At 38.0% G+C, this 19,740-nt stretch overlaps 1 protein-coding gene and 1 pseudogene across 1 annotated transcript in view; both read left to right on the top strand.

The window, feature by feature from the left end:
- Window positions 1–19,740, top strand: part of Arsj (arylsulfatase family member J) — a 76,777-nt gene that overhangs the window by 20,846 nt on the left and 36,191 nt on the right. The gene's annotated exons all lie outside the window — the stretch shown is intronic.
- On the top strand, window positions 1,798–3,929 carry LOC106021673 (annotated as a pseudogene).

Genomic DNA, 19,740 nt, shown 5'->3' with positions numbered 1-19,740 from the left:
TTTTGCTTGGGCACCTAAGCATGGAATATAAAATACATAATTGCTAAGCTTAACCTGGAAGATGTTATCCAGACAGGATGTCAGTTTCATGCTGTGATTCAATGTGCTACTTATAAAACCTTTAAGATTGCCATTACATCATGAAACTGGGAAAGGTACTTAAGCCTCATAGATGAAATTCTAGCTTGCCTTTAAGACTTTTTTCTCACAAATCCAGTTTATAATTTTCTTTGCAATTTAATGTTTCCGTTTTTGAAAAAGAATGAAAAATTATTTTACAGAAGCAAATCATCATGTTTGATATATAAAAGGAAATCAGTCCCATGAAATATGAAAGCACATTTGTGTACTGGTTTACACGTCTATACCCAAGGGTAGAAGGGCCTCGAGTCCATGTCCTTAGATGCTCCAGCATCCAAAGGTTGATTTAATTATATAGGCTTCAGTGCAGCTCCACAGTGCTACAGACTGATTTGAAAAAGCAACTTTTCTACTCAAATATATGATCATTCTTGGTGCTATATTTTCCTATTTTATTATCTGCTAAATTTTAGAGTGTTGCTTTACATACATAAAGGAGTTATTTTTTTCTTTCTACTCATCTCAGAAAAGGTAGTTTCAGCTTTTAACTTTAAAAAAGGAAAAACTGGCATTTAAGAATTCTAATCAAAGTATTTAAATTAAATTGCAGCAATAGATTTTCTGAAGCACAATATAAAAGAACCATTGCTGTCACAAGAGTTTGGATCCCATGCTGAAACCTCTGTTGCTGTTAATTTTTTTTTTGTATAATGAATCTTCCCTAAGGTCTCTGCCTAAACCTAGCATCACTTGAAGTATTCCATATTGTAAACATTTCATGTTGTGAGCGCCCAAGTCATTAAATGTATATTTTTAATTCATCAAAGTATGTTTTCTTTGTCACTTTTTTAGATGCAATGGGTTTCATCATAGAATCGTCATACATGTTTGTCATATAATTTTTCTCATTCATTACACTTCAGAGACTATTTTTACCCATTGCCCCTCCCTTTTCCCCTAGTTAACCCAAACATCTGCTTTCATATTGCATTGTATTCCTTAATTCCTTAACTTCACTTATTCTAACCCTCCTTAAGATCTCTTATTTCTCTCTCATTCTCTCCTTCCTAATTTTGTGATCTGTATACACATGCAACAATCACACACACACACACACATTTTAAATTTAAATTCATGTGAGAGGAAAATATTGTACTATTTCTCTCTCTGACTCCAATTATTTCGCTTAACATAGAGATTTTTAGTTGCATTCATTTGCCTCCAAATGTCATTATTTTATTTTATTATTCCATAAAATCACGTTGTGTATACATAGCACATTTCTTTTATCCAGTATTGAAAGACATCTAGGCTAATTTCATAACTTGCTACTGTGACTTATGCTGTAATAGACTCTGACAAGCAAGTATTTCTGTGGTATGTTGACATATAATCCTTCATTGAGAGTGGTATGAATGGATAGTATTTCAGTTTTTTTGAAGAAACTCTACAGTTTTTTTCTAATGACTGTACCAGTTTGTATTCACATTAGCAGGATATATGGGTAGCCTTTCCCCACATCTTCTCCTATATGTATTAATTTATATTTTTCATGATAATCATCAGAACTAAGATAGCATCTCAAAGTAGTTTTCATTTTCATTCACCTTATGACTTAGGATATTGAATATTTTTCAACTTACTTGCCTTTGTATTTCTCCTTTTAATTTCATCGGTTCATTTATTGATTGGCTGTGGGGTTGTGCCTGAATATTTTCAGCTCTTCATATATGCTTGATACTATGGAAGAGATTTCTTCCCATTCTGAACACCACCTGGTCACACTGGTGATTGCTCCCTTAGCCGTGCAGATGCTTTTCAATTCCATGGAGTCCCAGATGGCAACTCCTGAGAGTGTTTCCTGTGCTGCTAGGCGCTTGTTCAGAAAACCCTTAACCATGTCCACATCCTGAATTGTTTTCCCCATTGTTTCCTCCAGCATTGCCCAATTAAGAGTTCTTACTTTATGGTCCTTGTTTTCTAATACTGTAGTTTTGTGCAAGGTGAGAGATATGGTTCTAATTTCATTCTGACTTTGGAAACACAGTTGAGCTGTGTAAACAAACAAACAAAAAAACAAAACAGGCAGTCTTCTCTCTAATGTGTGTGCTTATAATGCTTTTGTCACAAGGTACGTGTCTGTAACTGCAAGGATTTATTTATTTATTTGTTTATTTATTTATTTCTATATCATCAATGTTTACCTCATCTTTCTTGGCCAGTGTAAACGCAAGGCTAACTCGGACTACGTGAGACCATCTCAAAACAAAGAAACATTAGTTAAAGGTGATAATGGTAGCAATAATAAAGCATGAGAATTAAAGAGAGAAAAACATGAAGTGACATCAGAATACTCCCACAAATTTGGGAGGTGGAGGAGGAAAACACAGGAAAGCAAAACAACAAAAAGAAACGCAGGAGTTCCTAGATGAGCCCTCCTTCTCTCAGGCCCCTGGCTTGGGGTTCCTGTCTTTCCGATGGCCTGACACCTGACTTAAGACTTTGCCATCTCACACCCACCAACTAGGGGTGGTATGTCAGGCGCGTTGGAGCCAGACTGGGTGGACCCTCGGGCCTGGATACGCTTCCAAGGACCACCAGATGGGCCTGAAATTGTCCCAGAGGGTGGACCAGGCTCAAAGGTGCTGGAGAGAGCTTCATGTCCTCCACTATATGAGTTCTCTAGAGGATGTCATACTGTGGACTTCAGGTTAGACTGGGCCTAGTGCCCAGTTGGTCTGGAGACTTTGCTGCCAGATGGCCAGGCAGAAGCTGTTTTGGAAAGCAACTTGGGGGAGGCCTCGCCTGGGACCTGTACTGTCTGCCTTCTGCCACGATATCAGAGAAGGTGGAGCCAAGTCCTGAGGAGTCCCAGGACATAAAAACCCCGGAGAAGGATCTAGAACAGTTTGCCAAGATGCCAAAGCAAGAGAGGATTAACTTGGGGGTATACCAATGCCTACATGGGGCTCATCCTGGGTGTTCTCTTTGAAAAGGTGTTCGACCATACCACCATCTGTTGCTTTGGGACCCTGAAGTTCAGTTTCAAGTTCATGTGTAAGCTGGGGCCTCTGCTACAGTTGTGGGTGGAGGAAGCTGACAGTACAAACCTTCAGGAGATATGCAAAGCAGAGAGCCAGGTGCTGGCCTACAAGAGAAAGCAGATGGAGCACTGAGATCTTGTGAGAGGAAACCTGGGAGCATGTTTCTGCAGTGCCAAAGCTCCCCCCGGCCTCAATCATTGCAGAGCAGCTTGGGCTGGAGGAGGCTGTAGTCTGAGTGTGGTTTTGTAACTGGTACCAGAAAGGCAAAGGATCAAACATCGGCTGTTCCCAGTAAGAATGTGAAGCTTCAGGGTCTCCTTCCCCAGGAGGTGGGTGGAGGATTGCATCCTTTCTTCTGCCTCCAGGGTCCCCATTTTGGTGCTTCAGGCTATGGGAGCGCCCACTTCACCGCTCTCTACTCTTATTTTGGGTCACTTTTTCTCAGGATAAGACCTGTGCCTCTGTTGCTTTCACTGCTGTAGGCTCTCCCATGCATTCAAACTAAAGGACCAATCCATCCTGAAGATCAGACAAGCTGAGGCAAGGGAAAGAAGGTAGAATAAGAAAACCTGGAGCCATCACAGCTTTGGAGTTAAGTTCATTTACTGAGGAGGGAAGATGAAGTTCAGTGATGGTGTTGGTTGTGATATGATCAACAACCTAGTATGGAACAAATGTGTGGAATGTATGCCAGAATCACTCCAAGTATGACAAGATGCCCTTGTAGGGTTTCCCACATGGGTGGATCATACAGTATTTCTTGTTCCAAAAGAGTGTTTGCCCATCTAGATACTTCTGAGACAGAGGGTTGCTACCTCACAGAATAAGGGAGAGTATTCTCAGGATAGAGAGAAATTAGTCTTCTCTACTTATAGCATAAATATGAAGTCCAAAGCTAAAATAAGTCATCTTATTTTAGCTGTTATGTAAGATTAAAATCCACTCCCCACCCAAAACAGGGTTTATTAATGGTATCCTTTCTTTTTGTTAGGATTTAAAAAATTACGTTTTGCAGTGCTAACAATCAGCACTGCAAATAGTTTACTCAGAACTTAGCAAACTATTTCCTATTTTAACTAAATGTTCACATTTTCCTCCAATGAAGAATGAATGCACTTTCTATAAAAATTTGAAAGACTCCTGCTCCTGCTCAAATTCTCTTCATATTTTCATGATTAGAATGATTATAAGGCTTCAGAAACAGCAGTACAAGCTCAAGCATACTTGACATGAATGCACATCACCTAACATGGAGACAATATTGTCTGAAGGTTGGAATATTCAAGTTTTCTATCTCAATGCCTCCCTTGTCTTTATTCTAAGAACCTACAGCACTGGAACGCCCTGGCCAAGGTGCCTAAAGTTAGTCGTGCTTTTGAACCTTTGTCTTCACACATGGCATTTCAGACCAGTGTTCTTCTCTGCGAACCATTGTGTTGTCCATGATTTGTGCAGAGCAGGAGCCCATAACACTCAAGATTACCTTGGGTTGAAGCAGGGTGGGGGTCAGAGAGATGGAATATATTTTTGCTCTTTGGCTTTAGTCTACCCAATCTTCAAGCCTCAGCACATGGGGAGGGAATACTTTTGATTCAACACAAATGTTTCACTTTTCAGTGTTTACTTTTTTAGTTGTATCAATGGTTAAGAAGTACTGTCTTCAGGAATTGTTAGCTCATACCTCCTGATGGTAGAAAATACTATACTGAATCACAATAGATTTCCCTGCCATGTAGACTGTTTCTAAACATTTTTAAAGAGCCAGAATAATGTACAGGAACTAATAGGAGATTTAGAATTGAGAAGCCTCACTTGGAGTTGAAAGGTTTATTTAAAATGTTGTTTTTATAAGATGTAGGCCAACAAATCCCTGTACTTCCCTAAGACTCAATTGCCTCAGCTCTAAATGATGATCGTAACAGTTAAACAAAGCAACATTAGACTGGAAAGCTCTGCAGTGAAAAACACTAGATTCATTATAATTTGCTTGGTATTTTATTGGGCTCTACTCATGGGAACATGGGGCTTCTTTTATAAGAAAAAACACAGCCTGGCTCTTGGAAGATGGATTGAAACTTGGGTTCTGAGTGTTTCCACTGGCTTTTCCCAATCTTGTTCTTTATTTAATTATACAGTCACTGAGATGACCGTACACATCTAAGACTTTATAGATCTTGGTGTAGTGTGCTAAGTGAATATCTCCATAGCAACCAAAGTACTGCTTAATTTTGATTGATTTTGCATACAATTGATGGAGGGAAGGCAAGTGTAGCTAAGAGCCAGTCTCAGGCTGAGTTTATACATTGCCTCTTGTTTGGTGGACCCTTACATGACTTCAGTACACTCCTGAGCAGTGTGTGCTTTTCCAGCCCTATCATCCTTTCATCCTTTTCATCCACCTTGTCTATGTAAAAAGGACCTTGATCTTCCTTTCCTCTGCTTTTCCCAATAATGAATTGTATCCATCTGGCTTGGGCTCTTAAACAGATGCTCACATATGCTAAAGAAAACAGTCAAGAAATTGAGAAACGAGAGAAAAGAGCAGAGCTCCATTTATAGGATGGAATAGAACACTAAAATAACACTAGACAAATAAGTACACAGAGAACGGAAAAACGCTGCTGCACTAGAACAAATCCCAGATCATTTCTGAGAGGTTGCATGACTTCTAGAATGTGGGTGTGGGATGTCCATGAACATCTTAGAAAAAGCCCTGCTTTTGCAAGCTACACATTGCTTCCTTGATACCTGACATAAGTTGTGCTGCTGCTATGAGATAAATCTCCATGTGTTGTACATAAAAATGTCCATAAGAGCTATGGAAATCGTCATCCTTGGAATAATTTGTACAGTGAAAGATAAGAGAGATAGTATTTAAAGTTTAAACTTTAAGTGAAATAAAGGGAAAATTTTCTTTGATGACTTGAACTTCTAGGTATTTATTTTGAGGCCAACTTTGAAATACACTACTCTGTTTTTTATTTCCTTGGGATTTATAATTAATTTTAAATAAATTTCCCAAATCGAAAATATAAGCAAATAATGTACATCATGGGCCTATAGTCCATAAATCTGAATCATTTTCTATTTCATATTTTTTGAAAATTAGTGGGTTTTTGTTGGATGAGAGAAAGATATTATGGAAGCATCATCTGTTAATTTTAAGGAAAATTTAATTAGTTTAAAGGAATATTGTACTTGTGTATGATGGGAAATAGTAGTTAGAACCAAGGGAGATAATTGTTAATATCTTTTATGTATTTAGATATTTAATGAATTCATTCAAATATATAAAAGGTTAGCCACTCTGGGAAACCAGACATCCCTTCAGAAAACTCCATTAGATTATTGTGCTAATACATTAATTATGCCTTTGCTGATAAAGATCCTAGAAACTTATATCAGTAAAACTATAGAGAACTGCACTTTTAAAAGGAAATCTTCCTGTTGCAGTCTCTTACAGCTCACTCTAGAGTACTTCCAGAATGCTTAGAAATAAAGCCTTTTGAGTTGCAGGCTTTCTCAGTTTCACTTAAACTCATGTCATGCATCTTAGACAACAGTGACCTTATCCTTTTCTGAGTTAACATTTTGGATCATCTTTATTTTTCAGAGTACTTTGTTATTTCAGTCAGTTCCTTAAAGGTTCATTTATGAAGCTTTCGATGAGCATTTTAAGCAGAAAATGTATTAATCCATCCACTTAGTTTTATAGATGAACAAATTAAATATGTTTGTAGCCCTCTAAGCATGCTCACCCTTATCTATATTTGGGGAAAATGGCATACATCTTATCTAATGTTAGAATTGTTACTGAAAATTTTCACTCTACTTATTTTGTATGAAATGCATACAATTAAACTAAGTTTTATGTATTATACTTATATGGAATAGGTTTTCCTTGCTACTTTAAAGAAAAGCAAATGTGCCGATAAGTTTGTTTGCATCATCATGTACAAATGAACTTCAACCTGAGAGGGAGTGATGAAGCCCAAGTTAAGAGAGAAGAAAGACCACCTCTTTAAAGAGACTGACAGGGAGGGCGTTTTCCCCTGTGTGCTTCCTTCCCTTCAATCTCCTTACTACAGCAGCATGCACACAGTCTTCCAGCACACAGTCAGTGCTCTAAAATTCAGCTGACTTCTGCTCAGATCTCACATGAATCTGCTGTCTGAATTTCTAAGACCCTGCTTTCCAGTTTCCTACTTGTGAAATTAGCATAATATTTCTTTACAAAAGTATTCCAAAAGTGGGAGATATTGTGGTTCTCTAGTATACATGTGGTAGATAGTCACAATGTCTAGGCTTTTAATGCTGACTCTGCACTATTTTGATCTTGGCTTTGAAACAAACATCTACTTCAACCATCACACCAAGGCTTCTGTTGTCAAGGCTCTTGTCTGACATCCATTCAAGGCTTAGTAGTAATGTCTGACATTGCTTTGTGATTGATTAAGTGCTTACTAGCTGATTCATCCTGGCCAAGTTATATCCATGTCCTTGTGTGATTCTTGTCTAAACTGTAATTTGGGGATAAGCCAGAGATTAGCCTCTCCTACAAAGAGCTAAGAGCTGATATTTACTACATGATCCCACATGGTCCCCCCTTTTTTTTTTTTTTTTTTTTTTTTTTGTACTTTTGAGCAGGCCACTCCTTGCGCTCCTTGCGCTCCTTGGTACTTATTTCTTAACCCACTATTGCCCTCTAGTGATTACTTCCAGCACTACCTCACCCAGGGTTTAACCTCCCACAGAAACCCTTGATTATCCTAATTAAGGTACTTACTGTAAGAACAGTTAGAGGAATCAAGAAGAGAAATGGATTAAATTACATGCAGTATTTTAAACATAAATAGATGTATGAAATTAATAAGAGCAGACATTGAATATTCATGACAATCAAGGATATCGTAATACTGAAGGTATGGAATGTGCCAAGGTAAAACACAAACACTCTAAATATTAGAAATGGGATTGATTACTACCAGCATTGTGATTAATTTGCTGTTAAACAATTGATTGCAAGGAAGAAGTCACTAAAGGCATTAATTATCACTAGAAGGTACCCTGTACTATCTGCAAAAAAAAAAGTGTGCTGAAAAATATCACTTAAATTTGTTCTAGCATAATGACATCAGGAAAAGTTAAAGGTGTGCTATATCTTAATTTCAATAAGGAAGACTTATATAAAAGGAAATTAATTTAAATTTAAAAACACAGTGACTAATGAATAAAATGTTGTGCCATTTAAAGTGGGTTTGATATTTATCACTAATTGAAGTACCCTTACCCCAAACTCAAACATGATTCACACGAAGACACACTTTTCCTAAAATTAACTGGAGGATTAGGTGATAGAGTGAATGAGAAAAAATATTTTCAAGAATTATCAATAGCAGGAAGAATGAAAGAAAGCCTCAAGAAATTGGAAATTTTTCTATAAAGATTACCAAACTGATCTACTCTTTTAAAAGATGATGGAAGCCTAGCTTAAGGAAAACAGAGATGGAAATTATCTTGGGGTTTTCTCTTCCTGGAAGTTCACAGTAAGATGAAGAGTTGATGACAGACACTGAACTTCCCATTAAGGAAAGTGATAGTCCCACTGAATGCGGTGCCACTGAGAAGACATTCAGAGTGCTACACTCAATTCCAAGTGAAATGTTTTATGGAAAAATATTTATTTTTAAATTATTTTAATTTAGAAATAGAAAACCTCTTATGAAGGAGGAAACAAAAGAAAAACACAGTATACAAACATTTTATTTCATGAGCTTCTCACACCCTCATCTGTTCATTAGTTCCTACAATGAGAAAGTGCTCAGCCATCCACAAAAATGTTATTAATAGAGATATGGATCAGTTTCACAAAGAAGCCAATGAATAACATGTTAGGAAATCCTATCTCTGTGACATGACAGTCTTCTGGGATTCTTTTCTATCAGGTTGGGTGCATCTTTTAACCAGCCAAATCGAGTCCTTTATGAAGGGCCAACTTGGCTTAACAAACTGATCCATGACTGATTGTGGAATGTCAGTTTGAAAAGGTAGCAACACATAGCAAAGGAAGGGATTCCACAGTGCCAGATTTTAAGAGCAGACTGACAAAATGAAGCATATGCTAAAGAGAGCTGACAACCATAGAGCGTGATGCTTGGCAAAGTAGCAGGCAACTTAGAAACATGTGATCATCCCTTACATGTGTGAAGAACTGTACTGCAGTGGAGGTGGGAGGCGGATTATGTACTTACTGAATACGAGGCCAGGAGAGCCTGGGTGAACATAGAAATAAACTAGTTATCAGTAAGTACCTTACAGGATCTGGAGAGATGGTCCAGTGTTTACAAGTGCCTGACGTGCAACTGTGGAAACCTACCTGACGTTGGACACAGCACCCACCTAACAAGCCAGAGCAAGCCCATGCATGTCTGTCTTCCTTGCACTGGAGGCAATGGACACAGGAGGACTGGCAGGGCATGCTGGTTATCAGCCTAGCAAAAACATAGGAGCTATGGGTTTAATGAAAGACCTTGCCTCAAAGGTAGTGAGTGAAAGAGAAGGACACCTGGTTCCCTCCTCTGGCCTCTATGCACATATCCCCACCCCCCCACACACACCCCTAAATACATAGATAGGTAAACAGGCAGATAATGTTTTTTGTTGTTATTGTTGTTGTTGGCTTGGCAGCTACACAAGAATCTGTTATCATCTGCAGCTCCCATGACCCCACAGTCAATGTCCCTCAGTGAGTCTCTATTGTTCTATTTACCAACAAAGACTCAGATGTGGGGATGAAAACCTGCTAGATCAGAGAAGACAAGAAGTAACCAGCTGACCTTGATTTTATGCCAGAGACCCAGCAAGTGTTTCTTCACTCGTCCCCAAGACCAAAAGGAAATGTCAAACTCAAGTCCCTGCCCTTTTCTTCCTATGAGTCTTCTCCACCCAAATTACTGGATTCTCTATGGTCAATCCCAATCAGCTAGTTGTTAACTCTGTCCCGTGATTCAAGGTAAGCATTATTCTTTATTTAACAGTCTTGGAGTATCACAGTGAAATAGAGAGAGAGGAAGAGGGAGAGAGAGAGACAGAGACAGAGACAGAGGATAGATAATTTGGGGATGGGCAGCCCTGATGAGACATTTAAAGTCTCCTGGCTTCTGGAAATCTTCTAGAACTGGTGCTATAACTAAATAATAAATTATCTTGTCTTTTTGCTTTCTGAAACAGGGTTTCATAAAGCCCTGGTTGACCTCAAATCTGCTATGTACCTGAGGAGGACCATCCTGATATTCTGATCATTTTGTCTCCATCTCCTTAATGATGGGGTTAGAGATATATGCCATGGTCCCTAGGTTATACATACTGGGGACCTAATACAGGGCTTTGTGCATGCCAATCAATCATCTTATTAAGTTAGATTCCTGGCTTTTAGCATAAATATGTCCATGTTATAGATCTCCATTGGCAGATCTCACAGCTAGAGTTAATGACACTCCTTAGATTTCTTAGACTGCTACCCTACGCTATATTAAGTCTATTTATTTAACCTGCATTGAAGAGAACAATGTAACAACTAACCTTACATACCTTGTATTCAGCAGGTAGTCAGCTTTTACAACCTAATGCAATGCACAGCTAAAATCCTATGTTGTGTACACTCCATGCTCCTGACCCAAGGTAATGCATGTGTAATGCTGAAAAAGCAAACAAAGAGCTTAGAAGCAATCTTATGTAATGAATATTTACTATAGATGTTGAGCACAATAATTGGATATTGGTAGGTAAACAATGATGTTTGTAATACTGTTAATCTGGGGCAGTTAGAGTAAGTGATTCAATCCCCTTTAAAACTCAAGATTCCTGAAATTATGAAAAAAATTAATAGAAAACAGATTCCTATAACTTATTCCTCATTCCTTCCCAATGTGATCTTTTCTGTGTTGCTTAGTAAAAGAGAGAGAGAAAAGCCCTGTGTTAGGGATAGACACTTACAGAGTCACATACAGGGACAGAGATAGCACTGGGACAAAGAGACAAAATGGCCTTCAGGCCCACACAGATTCAGACTCTTACAATAGACAGCCACAGGACAGAAGACACAGAGAACATGAAGCAGAGAATTTAATCTGGGCTAGCTTGAACTAACCAAGGTCAAATGGTACCAAGGAGAAGTTCTTTTTTTTTCCTTAGTGTGACACAGAAATGTTACTAGAGACCCAGAGATTACTGTTAATACATTCATTCCAGCTGCAATGCAATTCTTAAACATTCACTTTTAAAAATATGGAGCACCACCTAACAATTCAGTTAGCAACGAGGAAAGTGTAAGATTTTAGTTTTCATCAAGAAGACATGTAAGATTGGCATTTTTTCAAATACTTAAAATTACAATACTTAAGCATGCTAATAAAAATTGTAAATTGAAGAATAAATAGCTCTTTTTTAATTTGAAGACAAGACAGTTCAAAACAAAACTATATGGACTGTACAAGTTTCTTAGCATGTTTTACCATTTCCTTTCATTTATCTTAAGTCTATTATGTATTGTATTAATGAAAATATGATAACATATAACCAAATTTATAAAGTGCAGATTATATCTTTTATTCATAGGAATGCACTTTAATCATTTTATTATAAATCTTTAATCTTTCTATCTAATTAAAGCATATTCACATGTAACAGTTTTATATACATGAGCAGTAATGGGGAATTACTTGTAATTTGCAGTCTATCTATATAGATCAGTACAGTTTAATGATTTCCTGACATAACCAAAGAATTTGAACCAGGAAATACTTTAAATTGGACATACTTTCTGTAGAAACTTCTTTGGGGTTAACAAATATTCGAACACTTCTAGGAATCCTAGAGGTACAGTAAACCTAATATTTTATAGTACCTAGGAAGTTTTAGTTGTTTTAAAATAAAATGTTGATATTTTAATATGTCTAAATAATAGTTGCAAATACCCTAAGATTTTGCTCATCTATCTTGATGATCCTCTTTGAATTACTTCTTTATTACATTTGTGATGTTTATGTCTGTGTACCCACGCAACCATATATTATAACTAAATTCCTATAAACACATTGGAATACCTATTAAGTGTGACTATAGAATTTCAAGGAGAAACATGATGCTCAGTGCTACAGAGAAGTCAGAAGCAGCCATCCTTAAGCTCTTCTTTGTTGACTGTCTTTGAATTTCTGTATGTCTTCATTGCAGTAAAGCCTCATGTTCTTAAAGAACAATGGTAAGAAACCTGATACATCTTCTATAACCAGAGTTGAAGATACGTTGTATATCAGATCAGAGAACAACTCTTTGTGCTTGAGTGTTATCAAATGTTGGAAAGGGAGTGCATTATGTGTGACAATGCACAATAGAATCTATGAGTAAGGGAGGGTCATGATCTGTGAACATCATTAAAACTAGTGCTCATTGAACCTCCATCATCCTATAGGTACTAAGTGATGGCACCTGTAATGCCCAACTTTAAAACTAGTAGGAATCATGTGAGTAGCTGAATGTTACTGGGGTTGTACTCCAGATCAATTTCTTTATTTAGGCCTTTACCTCTATCTTCTTAACTTCTCTCCAAAAGTACATCACAGGATAGATGGATGTATGCATAATCTACACATATTGGTGCCATTTTAAAAATGAGGAAACAAGGATGTAAAGACATGTAATAGGTTCACCGATGGTGCCTATGAAATCTATCCTCTTCTACACATGTATCTCATTGGCTCCTTATACATGCCAACATCTCTGTGAGGTCAAAGGTTGCTATCATGGCTCCCAGCCTCTCCTCCACTGGATTTTAAAAGATGTTCTTTAGAGAAAAACAAAGTATGGAGGAGTTCCCTTGGTTGGATTTTCCCTTACTTTTCACTGAGAAGGAAGTTAGACATTTTAAATTTCTAGGTGCATTGGAATGCATAGCTCACAAATGCTAGCCTATATGGTTTTTCAGGCAATGAAAAAAAGACCTGATAACATATATTGAAAAGTGGTTACACAGGGCTAATCCCATCTCACTGCTGACAGGCAGGCAGCACAACATCTCTGCTTCCTTCCTTTGAAATGACTTCAGCTGCCAAGGCTGCCCTAAAGGAAATCCATCACCGAGAAGACAGGCACTTGCTATCCTCACTTACCCTATTCCTTTTATGCTCCCCCATACCTGCATCCAGTAACTATACCCTTAACCCTACTTTATAGCCTGAAGAGAAATGCTATTCCCAGAGCAACACATGCAGACACACCTTCCAGACTCTCAATAGTGGTGATTTGTAATAAGGAAAGGACTCCAGAGAACTGCAGAAAAAGAACTTTGAATCACAGGAGAAGAAAAAAACATTTAGGAGATACACCTTGAAATAAGAGAGAGAATGTGGGAAGAATGGAAAGGCAATATGATAAAGGATTGACAAGAAAGTCAGGAGGTCAATGAGGAGGGGCTGACAAAGCAAGAGAAGAAGGAGGAGAGAAGATGGAAAGAACAGCATCCTGAAGTCTTCCAATTACAGTCTTTTAGAATGTAAGAGATGATTTCATCATAATACATTGCCACACTGAATGGCACTCCATTGCTGGCACTTCAACTCTAATAGATGAAGATTTACTATATTAGCATGTACTTTCTTGCTTGTTTTTAATGTTTGTTTTTGAGGAGTGGTTTTGGTTTATAAGGAGGAAATTCACTATATATCCAAGACTAGCCTTGGATTTGTGATCCTCCTGCCTCAGCCTGATGAACTCTGTAGTTACATACTTGACTACCAGGCCCAATTCTGAAGGCATTAACTTTCAACTGCTATTGCAATATTGGTATGACTTGAGGCTTGTGATTTAACTAGTAAATACATACAGAAAGAGGAAGTAAGAAGCTGGAGACTTCTGTGCAGGGAACAGAAGAAACACACCCATGCAACATCAACAACATAGCTGCTGCTTCTTGATATGAAACCTACTGTTCAACTATAATGCTGTGTAGATTGGAATTATATAATTTATGCAAATATAAAATATTATAAATACATTGCTGTTATCATTAAGGCAAAGAGAAATGTAAGCTATATAAATTACAATGGAACTTGGAGTTTGACATATTAAGGCATAAATTATTTCTCCTTATAGATGTGTATATGAGGTGGTATAAAAAGAACCTTTCATTTTGTTATTATTTTTATTCTATAATGTTCAATATTCATCATGTTCAAAATTTAAGATGGTAATTCACTGTGGAAAATGTGACATTTTAAAATTGTTAGTATCTCTGTTTTTCGGTGCATGCATTGTTGCTGTTAAAATGTCATTTGATATATAAGCATTCTTTGTATAAAACCCTTTCGTGTCTACATTATTGTGCTTACGCTGATTACAGGTAAATAAAGGATGGTGGCCACATTAAAAGAACTGTTTGCTTTAATTATGCAGTAGAGCAAGCACAGAGTATGTGAGGTTCAAGGAAAACAGAGGAGACAGATCACAAAATCGAGAAAAAGACCCCAGAAGAGGTGAAGAGGCAAACCTGGTTACTTCGCACTGTCTTTCTCTCAACCAGGGAATAGGGTTAAAAGTGATTCTCACTCCTTTATTTTAACTTAATCATTCCAATAACTACAAAGCAAATTACTTTTATACCAAGAGGGAAAAGTGATTCTGGGGGGAAATTTTTTAAAGAATAGAAAGAAAAGTACTTCATGAGAAATTGCTTTCCTAAATCACTCTGCCAGCAACTCTGAACCAATTGATATTTTCCAGCCCCTGGGGGCCCCATCAACAACCAAAATGGCTGGTTAAAATTACAGAAGGAGCTGTGTGGAAATTATTTAAGAGAAGTGTTTTGCCTTCTTTCAAAAAGATGACAAAGACGGACCAAATGCAATTATACAGGTTACTTCTAAACTGTAATGATTATATCTGTTTACAGAAAGGGATCTATACAAACATAAAAATAACTTGTAATAAGGATACTAATATTTCAGAGAGTTTATAATGGCAATTAAGCTAGTTTTGTTATGGTTATTTATGGTGTCTCTTTAACAAATTCAATCCCATTCCTCAAAAATCTTTCTCTACAATTTACATGTCTTGTGATCAATTCCACAAGTATTCAGTGACAGGAACGGCATTATGAATTTCAATATGAAAGCTTGTAGTATTTCTATTTCTCTTGTCTCATTGTTAGAAAAAATATTTGAGGGGAGACCAAAACAGAACTAATGGCATCATTTGTCTATTGGAACTCAGAAATGTTAGTTTTTCCTGTATACTTTTGTTTTCCATGGTAATGCACAATTTCAAAAGCTAAAGCTATTATTCTCACATACAGAAATTAAACATATCCAATATTTTATTAAAGTCATAATTTTAGGAGAGAGCAACTAAAATGCCACTATTTCAAGTGAGAATGGAGTGGGGGGAGTTGTGTATATAATCAGGAATGTTAAAGTGAATTTGATGAACATAATACTGGTTAACATGCTTTAAAATATAGTATTTGGTATAGTTTTTCTATAAAGAAAAGCAAATATTATCTCTATTGAACAAATTAAGTTACATTCCTATAGGTAAAATAATTGGTATTGCCCTCAATTTTCTACTACTTACATTTATAAAATACCTTTGGCAGTTATAAGTCTTACAACCTTAGAAAAATCATGGCCCTCATGAGCTCAGCTGCAGCTCTCTTCCTCTTATCAAACTCCTGAAAGGATACTGTGCAATCTCTTTAGCCTGTTTCCAGGCCATGGACAACCTCTCTTTAACACAGGATAATTTTGCTGGACGTGTTGGTTTCAACTTTCTTTTTAAGTGAATGAGTATCTTTGGTGACTAGCTGATTCTAAAACAGTGAACAGAACCATTACTTAAACCCAAGTGGATGGGTAGCTTCCAACATCCAGAAAGATACAGGTCTTTAAAAAATGAGATCCTACTTTTATTAATTCAAGAAAAGGCAAACTTTGTTTCAGGCTAGGTTGAAGCTCCAGAGAATACAGTGTGTTAGCAAAATAAAGATGAAAACAGAAAAGGAAATGCTAGAAGCTTTATCTGTTGTGTTACTTGCACAAGTCAAAGCACAAGGTGGTGTTAGAGTTGAGGTCAGGAGTGAGGAGTGATGCAGGCATCCGGATGATGGACCTTAGTGTCACAAGAATATCTGTTGCAAAGAGCCTGGGAAAGCCAGGTGTCTGAGGGGATGATTCTGGTTTTTAGATTCCTGAGTGGATAGATGGATTATGAATAATTTCTTTGGGATAGGAACATGTATCAACGGTTAAAAGTGCTTTGCTATACATAATGACATGACATGAGTGAGCATGAATCCCCAGCCATTTACATAAAAATCTAGACATTACCAGATGCACCTGTCCAGCATTGAGGGATGCAAAGATAGAAGGATCCCTGAGACTTGGTAGCTGCCATCCCAGTTAAAGTTCATTAAAAGATCCATTCTTGAAGCAATAAGGTGGAGAGTGACAAAGCAGAACACCCAATGTCCTCTTGTAGCCCTCACAGCATATTGACCACATGTGCCAGCATGTACATGGATGCATGCACAATGTATGCATGAACAAAAATTAATCAATAAAAACAATAACAATTTGAAAAAATGTAAAACTTAACATTCACCAGAAAACTCCACTTTGATCCATTACAAGTTAATAGACTGGGGATTTAGCCTAAACTGACTCAGTTTATGAAATTAAAAATAAAACAGAAAACACTTGCTTAGGAAATGATTTGTATGAGTCATGTCACAGCTAGGTTGTCATCATGGTTCCAGAAATTGATAAATATTGTCATCAAGTTCTTGAGAAGATGTGTAACTTCACATACTGTAACATTTCCTGCCTCCTCCATAACCCCTCAGTGCCTTGGAGTCTAAGCTTTGCTAATAACATTTAGCTTTAGCGTGGTTATGATGGATGTAGTATGCTGGGTGAACCAATTTTCTGGCCCAAGTATGAGAGCTAATTATTAAAAATATATCTATTCTCAAATTCTGCTTAGCAATAACATTGAGAATGAAGATTAGGTAATTTCCAGTTATCTTAGTAACATCAAATTGTTCTCCTCTCTCCGATGTTTCCCACATATTTCCAGCCCCATTTCCCTTTCTTATGACCTTCTAATAAATTCTGCTTATAGAGCTGCTCCTGAGCAATTGTGCCAAGAGGCAGAGTGACCCTAGATTATACGGGGCACAGTTCGTTGGAAACTTAAAACAGAAGCATGGTTCTGTGTGGCAGCAAGACCAGTTGGATCACTGAAGTTTGGATCAACGGTGACTTCATTCAACTCACTACATACCTTGTTGTAGTTTTTTGTATTATCAGGGTCAAGCATAGTCCTGACACCAGCTCTGATGTGAAGGTCTACACACCACTCATAATTTGAGCATGCCTGAAAAATATTCAATAAAGCACAACTAGAATAGAATTACTCTAGGGAAGGCAAGGAGCCACAATTTATTATTGTTGCAGCCATGCAAGGTGAACCCACTGGCCATGCTTTAGAAAGGTCATTAGTATAAATTAACTGTAAGTGTAACCATTTCATTATGGTTTTTCTACATAAGCATAAAATGTTCTTTGGTCTCATTCTCTCTTCCTCCTACCTTTTCTTAACTCACCTTATCCTGCCATCTCTATAGTAGCCCCTGTTTTACTTCCCCCCTTTTCTTTCTTTATTTTTCATAGGTTCTATATATCAACAAAAATATGCAATATCTACCTTTCTGAGTCTGCATTATTTCCTTTAACTCAATGGTATCCAATTCTATCCATTTTCTTGCAAATGACTTAATCTTATTCTCCTTTGAGACTGATTAAAACTCCATCGTGTGTGTGTGTGTGTCTGTGTGTCTGTGTGTCTGTGTGTAGGGAGGATATGTTTCATATTTTGTGGTCCACATGACATGTAGGCCATTACCATAATTATTTAGCTATTATTTTTTTAAACAATGTCTGCCTGGGGAAAGTGAGCACACAATATGCCATGGAGTTTGTTAAGTACTTTATATGTTATCTCCCTCCAAAAGCCACACTGCATACATGCAGATTTAGTGACACGTCTGTATTAGTCATTTTCATGTAGCTACTATAAAACATCATGACAGAAAGTAATTTTTTATCATTTTTTATTTTAATTTTAAATAGCTTGTTTTACATGTCAATCACAGTTCCCTCTCCCACCCCTCCTCCCGCACTCGCTTCCCCCCCACCCTCCCACCCTATTGCCAAATCCTTCCACATAGGGGATATCTAGAGTCTGTCATTTTACTCTTGGTAGGGTCCAGGCACTCCCCTAAGAGTCCAGGCTGAGAGAGCATCTCTCTTTGTGCTATAGGCACACGAAGACAGTTTGTATACCAGGGATAGACACTGATCCACAGCTCAGGGCCCCATAGGTTGCCCAGGCCTTCTCACTGACACTCACATTTGGGGGTTCCAGATTAGTCCCATGCTGGCCTCCCAACTGTCGGTCTGAGGTCCAAGAGCTCTCCCCTGTTCAGATCAGCTGTCTCTGCTGGTTTTGCCAGCCCATTCTTTGCCAATTTGCTCATCACTCCTCTCTCTCTGTCACTGGGTTCCTTGGGTTCAGTTCAGTGATTAATTGTGTGTTTGCCTCTGCTTCCATCAGTCACAGGATGAAGGCTCCCGGATGGTAATAGACATCAAGTTCATTATCAGGAATGGGCATTCGAGGTGGTCTCTCCACTATTGCTTAGCTTGCCAATTGGTGTTATCCCTTTAGATCACTCGAGGTCAATCTGGTGCCTGATCTGTCTTCCATCCTATGATTCCCTCTTCCCCCTATTCTACCCCCACCCCCTCAACTTCCTGTTCCCTCATGACCAACTCTCTTCCACTTCACCCCCTCTCTTCTTCCCAGGTCCCACTCCCCCCCCACACCCCTCCCCGTGTTCCCCATCCATTCAGAGGGTCTTGTCTCCATCCTCTTCTCTTGGGTACTATGCATATATGCATATCTTTTAGGTTCTTTCCTGTTTCCCAGACTCTCTATCTGTGGAAGTGCAGACTGGCACTATCCTGATCCATGTCTAAAATCCATATATGAGTGAGTACATACCATGTTTGTCTTTTTGCGACTGGGTTACCTCACTCACGATGGTTTCTTCCAGTGCTATCCATTTCCCTGCGAATTTCAAGATTCCATTGGTTTTTTCTGCTGAGTAATACTCCATTGTGTAAATGTACCACATTTTCTCTATCCACTCTTCAGTTGAGGGGCATCTAGGTTGCTTCCAGGTTCTGGCTATTACAAACAATGCTGCTATGAACATAGTGGAGCAGATGCCCTTGTTGTATGAACCTGCCTCATTTGGATAAATGCCTAAGAGTGGAATTGCTGGGTCTAGTGGTAGATTAATTCCCATTTTCCTGAGGAATCTCCATACTGATTTCCAAAGAGGCTGTATGAGTCGGCACTCCCACCAGCAGTGGAGGAGTGTTCCTCTCTCTCCACATCCTCTCCAGAATAAATTCTCTTCAGTGTTTTTGATTCTAGCCATTCTGACAGGAGTAAGATGGTATCTCAGAGTTGTTTTGATTTGCATTTCCCTGATGGCTAA

The sequence above is a fragment of the Mesocricetus auratus genome, unplaced genomic scaffold (genome assembly GCF_017639785.1).
Source record: "Mesocricetus auratus isolate SY011 unplaced genomic scaffold, BCM_Maur_2.0 Super-Scaffold_100009, whole genome shotgun sequence".
Taxonomy (NCBI): Eukaryota; Metazoa; Chordata; class Mammalia; order Rodentia; family Cricetidae; genus Mesocricetus; species Mesocricetus auratus.
This window is presented reverse-complemented; position numbering and strand designations above follow the sequence as displayed.